The sequence below is a fragment of the Gekko japonicus genome, unplaced genomic scaffold (genome assembly GCF_001447785.1).
Source record: "Gekko japonicus isolate JY-2015 unplaced genomic scaffold, Gekko_japonicus_V1.1 scaffold1875, whole genome shotgun sequence".
NCBI classification, from domain to species: Eukaryota; Metazoa; Chordata; class Lepidosauria; order Squamata; family Gekkonidae; genus Gekko; species Gekko japonicus.
This window is the reverse complement of record NW_015167592.1, coordinates 5,538-18,035: the sequence shown is the minus strand read 5'-3', so window position 1 is coordinate 18,035 and position 12,498 is coordinate 5,538.

The window sequence follows — 12,498 nt, the reverse complement described above, 5'->3', positions numbered from 1 at the left end:
CGGGTGGGGTGGGCTGGGGGGCAGTTTGATACATAAAATAAAATTGCTTGGCTTATGGCTCTTTGTTGGAAGGCTGAGATAAGATCCCCTACATACGCACACACACACACACAAAAGGCTAGCTCCAGAGATCCCGGAGCAGATAGGTAAATAAGCAAAATGTATGAAATCAGCAAATGGGGGTTTGCAGTGGTTTGTGTACTCCATAGGAAGTGTCTCATTTCAGTGGGATGGGGAAGGATCAGACCCCCCCCTCCTCCCACCAGCAGTGCCAGATGACCAGAGGTGAAGCCTTTCCCTTTGAAGGCTCTTGAAAAATGGGACAAAGAAGGATGGGCCATCCTGTCTGTGGCACCCACAAATTCCTAGATGAAAAGAGAATTCTGTATCTTAATTGTGTGTGATGTGAGTGGCGGGGGCATTGGTTGGCAGCTGCCGCCGCCTGGTGCTGCATTCTAAACATTCTGCGGGAAGAGCTTGTTCTCTCTTGACGAGAAGCCCTCGCGCTGTAGCAATAACACGGAAAAATCCCGTCCTCTTATACCTACTCAGTGAAACAGCCATTGGCGGGCAGATTTTGTTTCTTTTCCCCACATCAGAGTGAAAGAGGTAGAGTTGCATTTTAATTTTGTGTTCCTATTCTTTTCTCGTGGCTTTTGTGAACCAGAGCCTTCCCCCCCGTGGGGACGGGACGGGGACACACCAGGAAGATTCTGAGCCGAGTGAAAAAATACTTGGTGCAAATTGCTTCTTCTTCCAAAGATCAAGCATTTAACTGTGCACCCCACCCCCAATCGTATTCTTTTTAACTGGTTGTTCAGAGCTGTGGCAGCGAAAGGTAAAGAAAAGGGCAGATATAACCCAGAAGTCCAGTGGCACCTTACTTGGCCAACAACATTTGTTCCAGCATGAGTTTTCCTGGGTCAGAGCTCACTTCTTCAAATGCTGTGAAGAGGATGTCAGTCTCCATGATTTTATAAGGAAAATTACAGAAGGGGAGGGGCTGGAATAAATGTTGTTAGTCTTTAAAGTGTCACTAGACTACTGATTTTATTTTGTGACATTTGACTCACACAGCTAGCCCTCTGGAAATATAATCCACCCGTGCAAAATTTGCATCGATTTTGGCAGTGTAGGAGAGATCTGGTATCCTTGGCAGCGATCCTGTACGCAAGAAGCAAGCCATTGGGATTTAGTTCTGAATGAGCAGGCATTGGATCATGTTGTACTTTACTGAGTTTTAGGGGATTGAATCTGAGTATACCTATGATACAGCCAGTGACAGTGGACTGAGTTTCGGTAGGCAGTATCCTTTTTCTGCAACCATTTTTACAGTCTCTACAAAATTGATTTGGAAGTTGATTTAAATAAAGTATATGAAAGATTTGCATCCGTGACTAAAAAAAGAATCACCCACAACTGAATCTCCTGGTCAGCAATGAGTTCTCCCAATAAATTCTCGTGGAGATCGACATACAGTAAGAGATGCCAACTTCTTTTTCTGGCAGGGTTAGGGTATGCCAGTTAATAGCTCTACAATAGCAAATACTCAGGAAGTAAAAGAGTTCCCCCCCCATTGCTGTATGGGGGAGGGGTCAGGAAAAGCTGTCTGTAGCCGTAGCTGTTCTCAGCACAAGAGCTCTGCCAGATAAGAAGGTGGCATGTCTTACGACTGAAATTATTCACATGCCTAAGCCTAAAGATTTCTGTGTTCATGAGTGGAGAGACGAGTGATTGGGCTGGTCCCACAGAGTTTTCTTTTATGTTATTGTTTGTTCCACCCGACTCTCTCAAGCACATTTGTTACCTCATGACTGAGAGAGAATATATTTATTTTGACTCACTGTTTTAAGCCAAATGCTGTAATTGTTTAAAACACTGTTTAGGAGGCAAAAAAATAATGCTGGGATCAGACTCCGTCATACCGTAAAGTGAATGTGTGTTTGGGTTAATTATTTTTTTTACGGTGACGCAAACAGCTGCACATCAAGTTGCACAGGTGCTATTGTGAATGGAGATGACGTACTTACAGGTCCAGTCCAGCAATATAAGGTATCAAATATGCCAGTCCTGCTGTTAGACAACTTCAGTTGACCTAGAAATATGCAAACTTTAGAGTTATACAGAGCTCTTCATCAGGCAAAATGTAAAGAATGTTGATCAATTATACCCATACGTATAACCCCATTTACCTTTGCTTGACAAAAAAATTTCTGTGTTACTCTGAAAGATCTCACATACTTTCTGGGACCACATGACAACTGTATCGCTTAAAGTAAAGCATTTAAACGTACTCCTTGCCTGGCAGGGTATTAACGCACGCCTAACTTTTAGAATACTTTTTCAGTAACTTGAGTTGCGTAAAGGCAAGGTTGAATGTCAAATCCATGGCTGCGAATACCTTTGTAGAGCCAGTTTCTCCCAACGCGAATGAGCGACCTACAATCTTTGCTCACCCCAAAGCAATCCTGACCAGCATTAGACAAGGGGGAAGATCTGGAGTAGGGGTCCCCAACCTTTTTGAGCCTGAGGGCGCCTTTGGAATTCTGACAGGACAGTGGGCACAACTACAAAATGGCCACCACAGTAGGCGGAGCCAGTCACAAAATGGCCGCTGCAGGAGGCAATGCCAACCACAGAGAGTGAGGTTATGTATGACTCTAACAGTAAGTAACTGTCTAGCATTTCAGGCAGAACCTCTGTTTAACAGGATGCCTTTTAGTCTACACAGCCAGTCGGAAGCCCTGCTGTGCAAAAGCCCCACCTAGCCCCCATCCACTCTCTGCAAGCACTTTGTGGGCGCCAGGAAAGGTGTTGACGGGCACAGTGGCACCCTCGGAAACCACGTTGGGGACCCCTGGTCTGGAGAAACGGTGGCTAAAGTATTTGCATCAGAGCTTTATGCGTGACCCGCTCCCAGGTGTTTTGTCTTCTTCAAATGATGTTTGGAGATTTTTCTAGCAGATGTTACCAGACGCCTGTCACATTTCAGAGGTTTCTTTCCACAATTCGCCAATTAAAGTATTAAATTCAAGCAAAACAAGGGTTACGTTTTCATTTCGCTTCGTGCTTCTGGGCCTTCCCCTCTTTCCTTTTTCTCTCCCTCCCCATACAGGCACAAGGCTGCAGAGTGAAATTGTTTATGGAACAAAGAATATGGGGAAGGAATCCTAAAGATCTCACAAAGGGAGTTTGACTGCTGGCGGCTTCAACTTTTTAAGTCGCTGCTGGGAAAGTATATGGTCCTTTTAAAGAAGTGCTTTTGGACCCACTGCAGAATTCCTGCACAGGAGGGGTCTCTGGATGAAATAGCATTCAATTTGGATGGAGACCATAACGTGCTGTTTTGGCATCAGAAATTACAGGCTGAGAAAGCCTCATTGCTTCTCTGCTTGTTAGCTTGCAGTGGGATACAGGCATGTAGAGTCATTGGGAGTTGTATACTTCTGTTTATGGATGTTCCTCCCAGTGCCTTTCTTGTGTAGTTCCTTCATACTATTAGGTAGCAAGATCTTTTCAAGGAGGCCTCAGTTTTGTTCCCTGTCTCTACATTGCATGCAAACAGAGCCAATAGAGCCGTAACTTGTGCATATCCTTTTTTAAAAAAATTATAACAAAAAGCTTTGGAAGGAGATGTTGCCATCAAGTCTGAATTCTGTTGGCCTTCCTCTCCATCTTGGCAGCTGGAGGTAGCTTCTCTCAGTCACATGATTCAATACTCATTCCCAATGCTTGCGGGAGATCCAGAGAAGGTTTAGGTGTACTTCAGTGTAATCTGGTCAATCTCACCGGAAGGCAACTGCAGAAAGAAACAAGCCTCTTGTATTGAATCAGGGCTTCGTGGTATGTCAGTCAAGAGTACTCCAGTACAGAGGATCTGGCCACCTTAGCGTAATATTTTTATTTATTTGTTAAAAAATATAATCCTTTCTCGGCAAATTTGAGGGAGCAGAGGCTGCTGAACAGATAGCACAAGCATCCAACAAGTTAAACACGAACACGGAATTAAAACATAGGGGTTAAAAGGCAGCACAGAGAGTTAATACAGCTAAAAAAGTTTACCTCCTACCAGATGCCCTCTGGACACCTTCCTGACTGAAGCAAGTGAAGGTGCCCACTGCAGCCATTCTAAATAGGCCATTCCAGATCTTTGGACATCTACTACGGGAATCAGACATTTGTTGGATCTGCACAGAAAGGTAGATATTGGTGCTGGTGGGCTCTTCCTCTTGGTCTCTTGCCTCCCCTTCTAGAATGTTAGATGTTGCAGCACATGTTTGTATGCTGGAATACGTGCATCTTAGTTTTTGATACTGTTGTTGTGTAACTAATAATAATACTGTGATTGCCTCAGGATGCTCATTATTCCTGTCAATAAAACACCCTGTGATTTCACCGTATTCAAGGCCTCAGTACTACTTCCACATTTGCCCTAGGAGCTTGTTTTCTAATTCTGTTGGCCTTAATGATTGCAAATTAAGACTGTCATAGCAAAAAGCAAAACAAAACTCTAGAGGCACCTTAAATGTCGCTTTAGTCTTTACAGTGCCGCTAGATCTTATGTTCCCTTGAGCCAGGCATATAATCTAACCACTGGCTATTAGGAGTGGAAGGAAAGTTTCTTCGCCATTCTCGGGCTACCTTAGTGCGGCGCCGAGTAGCCAAAATAGGAAGTGGGGGCCCCCAACGCATGCTGAGATATGTATCCTTCCAACAGTGTGTGTTAATGCAATTTTGACCAGAGAAGAGCTTAGATTTTTGTTTTTCTGCTTGCCATCATTCTACTCAAAGACGCACTTCTCCAAATAGTTATCCCGTTATGGTCTTCAAAATGCACGCTTTCTGTATTTATGGTCATGCCCCCAGGCTGTGGTCACACACACTAAATAATTCAATCCACTCACAGTGCACTTTCCAACTGGATTTTATTGAGTGAACTGGCAAAATCCAGTCGGAAAGTGCATTGACAGTGGATTATGTAGTGTGTGCGACTGCACTACCACTAAGGTGTTCCAGGCTCTTGTTTTCGTTACTACAGTGTGATATGGGCACCTCTGAAATTCATGGTTAGGTTTATTACTCCAGAGTTAACGTGTTCAGCTTGCTTCAGCCCCTGATTTCATGTGGTTGTGAATTAGTGGAGAAAGTAATTTCCTCTGGGGGAAATTAGGAGACTTTGACACACCCCTCCTTTCTCCTGGGATACAAGGGTAAACAAAAACAGGGTTGGACTGCAGTAGAACAGTCAAATTTGAATCCAGTAGCATCTTACAGAGCTGTGGTGGCTCAAGTGGTTAAGACGCTGAACTGCAGGCTGTGGAAGGTCGGTAGTTCAGCAGCTCAAGACCCAAGTGTGCCGCATGCCGGAGTGAGCTCCCGTCTCTAGTTCCAGCTCCTGCCAACCTAGCAGTTTGAAAGCAAGAAATTGCAAGTAGATAAATAGGTACCACTTCAGTCAGAAGCGTTCCGTGCGCCTTGGTGTTTAGTCATGCCGGCCACATGACCACGGAAACGTCTTCGGACAGCGCTGGCTCTTTGGCTTTGAAACGGAGATGAGCACCGCAACCCTAGAGTTGGATTTGACTGGCTTTCGAGCAAGGGAACCTTTACCTTTACCTTTTAGCATCTTACAACACCAATAAGAGTTTCAGAGAGTCAACGTTTCCTTCGTCAGATGTGTGTGGAATAAAAAGAGATCTTTGAGTCCTTTGCCCCAACGCCCCTCCTGTCTTCTGACTAGGATAAAAGGGCTCGAGAGATCTCCATTTCTCCTCTACCTATGTCTGATGAAGAGACCTTTGACTCTCAAACTATTATACCCTGAAACACTTGTTGGTCTCTAAGGTGATACTGGACTCTGATCCAATGGCTTATATATGTCATCCAAGGAAAAACCCACAAGCATCCATGTAATACCTTTGTTTCACCTAGTTTTTAGAGGAGGAAAACAGGGGAAAAAATATTCTGAACCCTGGGGCTCAGTATTTGGTCCATAAGACGCACACACTTTCCCCCTCACTTTTTTTGGAAGAAAAAGTGCGTCTTATGGTCCAAAAGATACGGTATCTCATCCAAGGAAAAATCCACAAGCATCCATGTAATACCTTTGTTTAAACCAGCTGAAATGTCCCAAAACTGCAAGTTTTTGAGTTCTCCAGAAGTTTTCACCAGGCTGGATAATTTTAAAATGAGGGGGTCCAAAAATGTTGTTTGAGGCCATGATCTTGAGGCTCGTTGTCCGCTCTTGCGTCATGCAAACTTAGGGGTGATGCTGGGGCACAGGGTAGAGCTGATATCAGGCACTTTGTAAGAATGATGGCGGCCCCCCGTTCTGAATGTTCTGTCACATGAACACATGAAGCTGCTGTAATGTATTGAAATGCTTACATGAATCGCCGCATTCACTCCCCATGTAAAGCTTCGAGCCAGGCAAGGCTCCTCCGACCTGCTCTACTATTGGTCGCTCCACAACAGCGACCAATCAGAACTGTACCCGCTCCCTGAGAGGGAAAGACTCTAATTGGACCTTATCTCATCAACCTCATTGGTTGTTAATGTAAATAGGCGTGGCTATGTTAGCCCGGGAATGTTTAAAAGGAGCCTAGCTCCCAATGTTAAACTGTTCTGGTTTTGAATGCGTTTGAGTGCTTGTTCGTTTCTTCAATAAAGCTGATTCACTTTGCTGAGATCACTCTCCGGACTTTTGTTAGCGGCGATCTAACAGCTGCCTTATACTAAATCATGCCATTTTCAGTATTGTCTACTCAGATTGGCCGCAGCTCTCTGGCACCTTTCACATCACCTACCTTTTAGCTTGTGATCCTTTTCGCTTGTGATGCTGGGGATTTAACCTGGGACCTTCTGCATACCAAGCAGATGCTCTACCACTGTGCCACAGCCTTCTTCCTAGAAGGCTATTGGTGGCGGATACTAATTCAGCCCTGTGCCCCATTGCCTCCTAGGTCTACACGACTGTACGCAGAGACAGATAGCCTGGCCCTCTCCTTTTTAAAATCCCACCTGATGAAAACTTGAAGCCTTGCATGCTGGTTTTTTTGGCATTTGAGTTGGTCGTAACAAAAGGCATGATTATTGTCTCTGGTAGACAGTAGTGGGCACTACTGTGTTCTTAGAGAGGCAGAGACCCGGGACTCACCAGAATTGGGGATGTCACTTAAAACCCCAGAATTCTTAGTCCACCATAGAGATTGGCAGGCTGTCTCTGAAAGAAGCAATTTCCACTGCTCTACCCCCCAACATTTCTGAAGCAACTCCAGGATACAGAATGAGATCGGTATATTCAGAGCAGGCTGTAGCGCTATGACTACTTGCTGTCCAAAGACTGTCTTCCTTGGTGCTAGGAGAAATTAGTGTTCTGCTCACTGCAGTAAACGGCAGTCTTTAAGGGAGAGCGTCCATATTTGGAGGCAGCCCTTGAAACAAATGGCACGATCCAAGTGAAAAACTGGGTATTTGCCAATAGCAGCCAGAACCGTGGTGCTGCGTTTGGCATACCTGGGCTTCAGCTGTTTTATATCACAGCTCAGGTGGTCAAGTACTGGAGCCGCAGACATTTTGTCACACACCTGAAAAAGCCACATTTGCAGCAAAAGCAGAGTTCTGGCTCATGTGTGGAAGCTCCTGTTCTGTTCACATCAAGAAACAGACGCCACTTGAAGATCAGCTCCGAACGGCCAGAGAGGAATAGGCTGGTGTGTGGCTAGACAATCTCATTACTATTTATAGTTTGGTTCTCCGCAGCTACAGATGGAACGCCCTGACTTAGAAGAGCATTCAGCCCTCAAATTGCACAGGCACACAGCCTCTCGAGGCTCAGGAGCAAAGAACAAGGATAAGTTTTTTAAAAAAAACAGTAAAAAGTAAACAGTGCAGGCCCATAGCTACGGTGGGGCATTTAGGGGCAGGGCCCCCTCGACTTACTTCAAAGGCCCCTCCACAACTTTGCTGCCGCCTCTCCTTGCCTTCCCCCACGGCTGCGGGAGATTAATCAAATCAACTTTAATTGGATTAGGTGTCCCCCCCCCCGAGAAATTTAAATGCCCTCCGACCAAAGGAATCCTGGCTGCGGGCCTGAAACAGTGTCCCTGGAATGTGGTCTTTCTGCCTGAGAACCTGGAAGTGAATACAGTTAAAACTCAATGCAACTTTGATGTACCGCTCTCTGAAGGAAATGGTAATGTTAAAAATATATATACTGATTGCTTCTCCTGTCCTAGGCACCAAACACTGACGGATGGGATCCTCCTCCAGAGCCAGGTCTTCAACAGCATGTCAGGTCCAGGATTTACTGGTGCCATGATGTTCCACCCGGGCCTTTGTTTCCTGTGCCAGGACTACACCCTGAGGAAAGACAGGAGGCATTTCCTTCCCTATTAACTCCCAAAGTACCACAAGGCTGAGGAGAAAGGCATTGTCGGGATTAGAGGGTGGGAGCCCAGACAGACAAGCTCCATCACCCTTTTTAAAACACCGGTTAAGCACTGGTTTAATCTGTTACAAATAGCCGTACGTCAGGCCCATTGAAACTGAAAGAGACCCCCTCCCCCATTTGCCTCAGTGAAAGCTGGATTGCGCTCAGTAGTTTGTTGCCGTGGAAACCTAAGATTTTCATCATGTCAGTTGGTAGCCCTCGTGATTGGTGGCAATAGTGAAACGTGTGCGTTCGAACGGTAGAAAAGAGTCGGGCTTGGACCCGAAATACTCGCGGAAAGATGCGGCTTCAAGGAAACCCTCCCCAGCGCTGGCTCTTCGGCTTTGAAACAGAGATGAGCACCCCAACCCTAGAGTCGGATTCGACTGGCTTTCGAACAAGGGAACCTTTACTATCTTTAAGAGGATCAGAACTGGGGGAAATCCCTGGAGTACCTCCTGCTCATTTTGCAAAAATGGAGGGGCACGGGGCCTTTGCCTTGTGGGGACCCTCTCCAGCCCCCCCTCCCACCACTCTTGCTGGTACTTCAGTACTTGGATGCTGCCCCACACCCCCAAACTCTTGCAGGGAGAGATTCCTAAAGCATATCTTGCCCTTTTGCTGTAGTTAGTGGCAGCCATTGGACAAGTCAAGGCAAACTGAGCGTGGGTGGAGTTGCCCTGGAGCTCATTGCTTTACCTCACTCAGTATTAGGGAACGGCAATGAGGCCATACACCCCTGGAATTAATAAGACAGATCGTTACTTGCTGAAAGCATTTGTGTTCCAGAAGCTCCGATTACACAAGTTGAAGTCCTGTGTGCCATTCTTCTTCTGTCTCTTCCCACCTTCTCTTAATTCTGGATTCCAAGCAGTGAGGAACTACTAAAATTCCACAATCTGGACTAAAGGTCGAGCTGCACCTCTCTCCCCGCCTTCTCATTTCCAGGGCAATTCCTGTGGTTTGTGTAGATACAGAATCTGTTCTATAGTGTTTGTTTTCTCGCGCAATATCTTTTGGGCCTCATGATACAACTTTTCTCAGAGATAGGCCAGAGTGAGATTTAGAATTACAGTCTGAACTTTTGGGATTTTAGAGGCAGTTTGTCTTTAATTTTATTTTTACAAGTGTATGCCGCTCCTCTCAGCTGAGCGTGGCCCACATTTTTAGGGTTCCACTTGCATAAACAAAACCAGGATTTAATTCCAGTCATTTGCTACACATGCATTTATAGCGATAAGGAAAACCTTATTCTCCCTACCCTAGAGACACCCTGTGGCCTCTATAAAGAACTTCCACAATCTGGACTAAAGGTCGAGCTGCACCTCTCTCCCCGCCTTCTCATTTCCAGGGCAATTCCTGTGGTTTGTGTAGATACAGAATCTGTTCTATAGTGTTTGTTTTCTCGCGCAATATCTTTTGGGCCTCATGATACAACTTTTCTCAGAGATAGGCCAGAGTGAGATTTAGAATTACAGTCTGAACTTTTGGGATTTTAGAGGCAGTTTGCATTTTTAAAGAATATGATGAGGAAGCCAGGCATTAACAATTACCTTGCTTCCGTGTGAAATTATTCTAGAACGCTGTTTGCCAAACAGGATAGAGTTAAGCACATGGAGCAAAGGGGTGTAAAAATTTTATTTTTACAAGTGTATGCCGCTCTTCTCAGTTGAGAGTGGCCCCCATTTTTAGGGTTCCACTTGCATTAAAAAAACCAGGATTTAATTCCAGTCATTTGCTACACATGCATTTATAGCGATATAAGGAAAACATCATTCTCACTACCCCAGAGACACCCTGTGGCCTCTATAAAGAACCCAGTCTGCCTCTTTGTGAGAGCAATTATTGTTTTATCTTCATCTGGTGTATCTCCTTTTTCAAAGGAGTTCCCAGCATTTATAGTATCATCCTACTTCCTTCTTACAGAAACCCAGTGAAGTCGTCTTGAATGAGGGAACGGAATTTCCTCAAGGCAGTGAATTCAGGGCCCATCAACAGATACAAACCAGGAGTCATTGGGTCCAAAGACATTGATGTTATCCCCAGAGTTTCATTGGGTCAAGAAAAACATTTAGACATGGCAGTGTGTGGGAGAATAGAAATTTGGTTTCTGCTGAAAATGGCCTCCCCCCACTCTGTATCACAACTCTGAAGCATAAAGTTGGTCACACATATGAAATTGTTCTAGTCTGAACTTTGTTGTTGTTTGTACTGGAGAGCGATGGCTATCAATACTAAATAAACCGAAGCTTACTCAAGCCAAGATGGGGTTGCTATAGTGGGTAGTCCTCAGTAGAAACACCTGTTTTAGATGGGGTCATACTTGCCCAAAAGATTGGGTTCATAGTTTGGGGAACTGTCTTGAATCCAGGAGAAGACCATGTAGAACACAGCAGCCAAGAGCATATTTTGTCAGCTGACTGATCTCCCAGCTATGCCCACTTCTTCACAAGGACTTCCTAGTGACCTTCGAATTGGGTAAGTAATGCATTGTTCATGGGGTAGCCCTTGACGCCAGTTCGGAATGTAGCCATCAGTTATGTCTGATAGCTTCAGAGAATGTATCACACTAGTTCCTTATGAACGAGGTGCTACATTGCTTCGAGGTACTAATGGCTGAGTTCAGATGGGCAGTTTGAAGTGCGAGGGAGTCGTGGCAAAAAAGACCCAGAACAACATGTTCCAGGTATTCCTGGTCACACTGCACCGACTGATGTGGGAGCATACCGGGAGGAGCCACAAGGGAGCGTTCGCACTGTTGGCCCGGAGGTGCAGCTGTAAGCGGCTTTTCCTCACTCCGGTGGACATGTACCTATGCGCATATGCGCCTCAGCAATTATCAGTGCTGCTTGTCCGTGCGGCTTTTAGCGTGCAGACGTCCGGGAAGCGGGATCAACGCACTCTCCAGGGTTTGCTACCACTTTCACCTGGTATTTTTTAAACTGGGGAGGGAAGCATTAGAAGACGGGTTGAGTACGGCTGGGGAACGCCTGACAGATGTGCCTGTGTGAATGGCCCCTTTAATCCGTTTGTGAAACGTTTGTGAAACGTGCCTATATCGGGCCAAACTGCCAGTCTGAACTCGGCCAACGGTTCCCTTTAGAGGCTTTTACAGCATTCATGCAAAATATTTTTTTTTCACAGTTCTGTTTAAATCTTTTTATTGTTTTGTAGCCCCTTTAATCCGTTTGTGAAACGTTTGTGAAACGTGCCTATATCGGGCCAAACTGCCAGTCTGAACTCGGCCAATGATTCCCTTTAGAGGCTTTTACAGCATTCATACAAAATATCTGAGGGAGCCCTTTCTCAAGTCAGTGCATCGAGATTAGCAGGGGATCATCCGCGGGTGGTTCCATTTCAGATCACGCTGGAGACGTCTTCCAACTGGCCATCCAGTGTTTTGGAAACAGTTGTAAACAGCCATGTTGAGCCATGCAAAATCCAAAAACAAGAACAAAATATGTGTTACAAGGTTTTTAAAAGTCAGAGGGTGGGAAGCAGGTATTTTTCAGGCCGTGTTGTTACAACCTTGGCTTCCAAACATCATCTGCAAGATGCATGATGGAAAACAGCTTAATTTTATTGTTGGTGCTAGGTTACCATTCTCTGGGAGGAATAAGTTGCTTGATGTTGTTCGACTTTGTTCGTACTCCTACTCAAACACTCGCCAGTTCAGCTTCCTTCGCATTCACCAGTAGCAATTTAGGCAGCCAATTAATCAAGAGGCTGTTATCACAGAGGATAGGTCTATCAGTGGCTACTAGCCATGGTGACCAAAGGGAACCTCCATGTTCAGAGGCAGTAAACCTGCATACCAGCGCCAGGAGGCAACATCAGGGGAAGGCATTTGCCTCTGTGTCCTGGTCTAGATGGACTACTGGTCTAATACAGCAGGGCTCTTTTTATGCTCTTATGGAATCTGTTGTCTACACAGATTTATGGGTTGCGATCCAGAATCTTGCTGTTTTTAAGGTGGCCTTGAAAACCTTTCTGTTTGTTCAGACCTTTGGTGATTAGATATGTTGGGTTGGCTGATGATGATTTGCTGTGTATAAGTTGTATTCTTG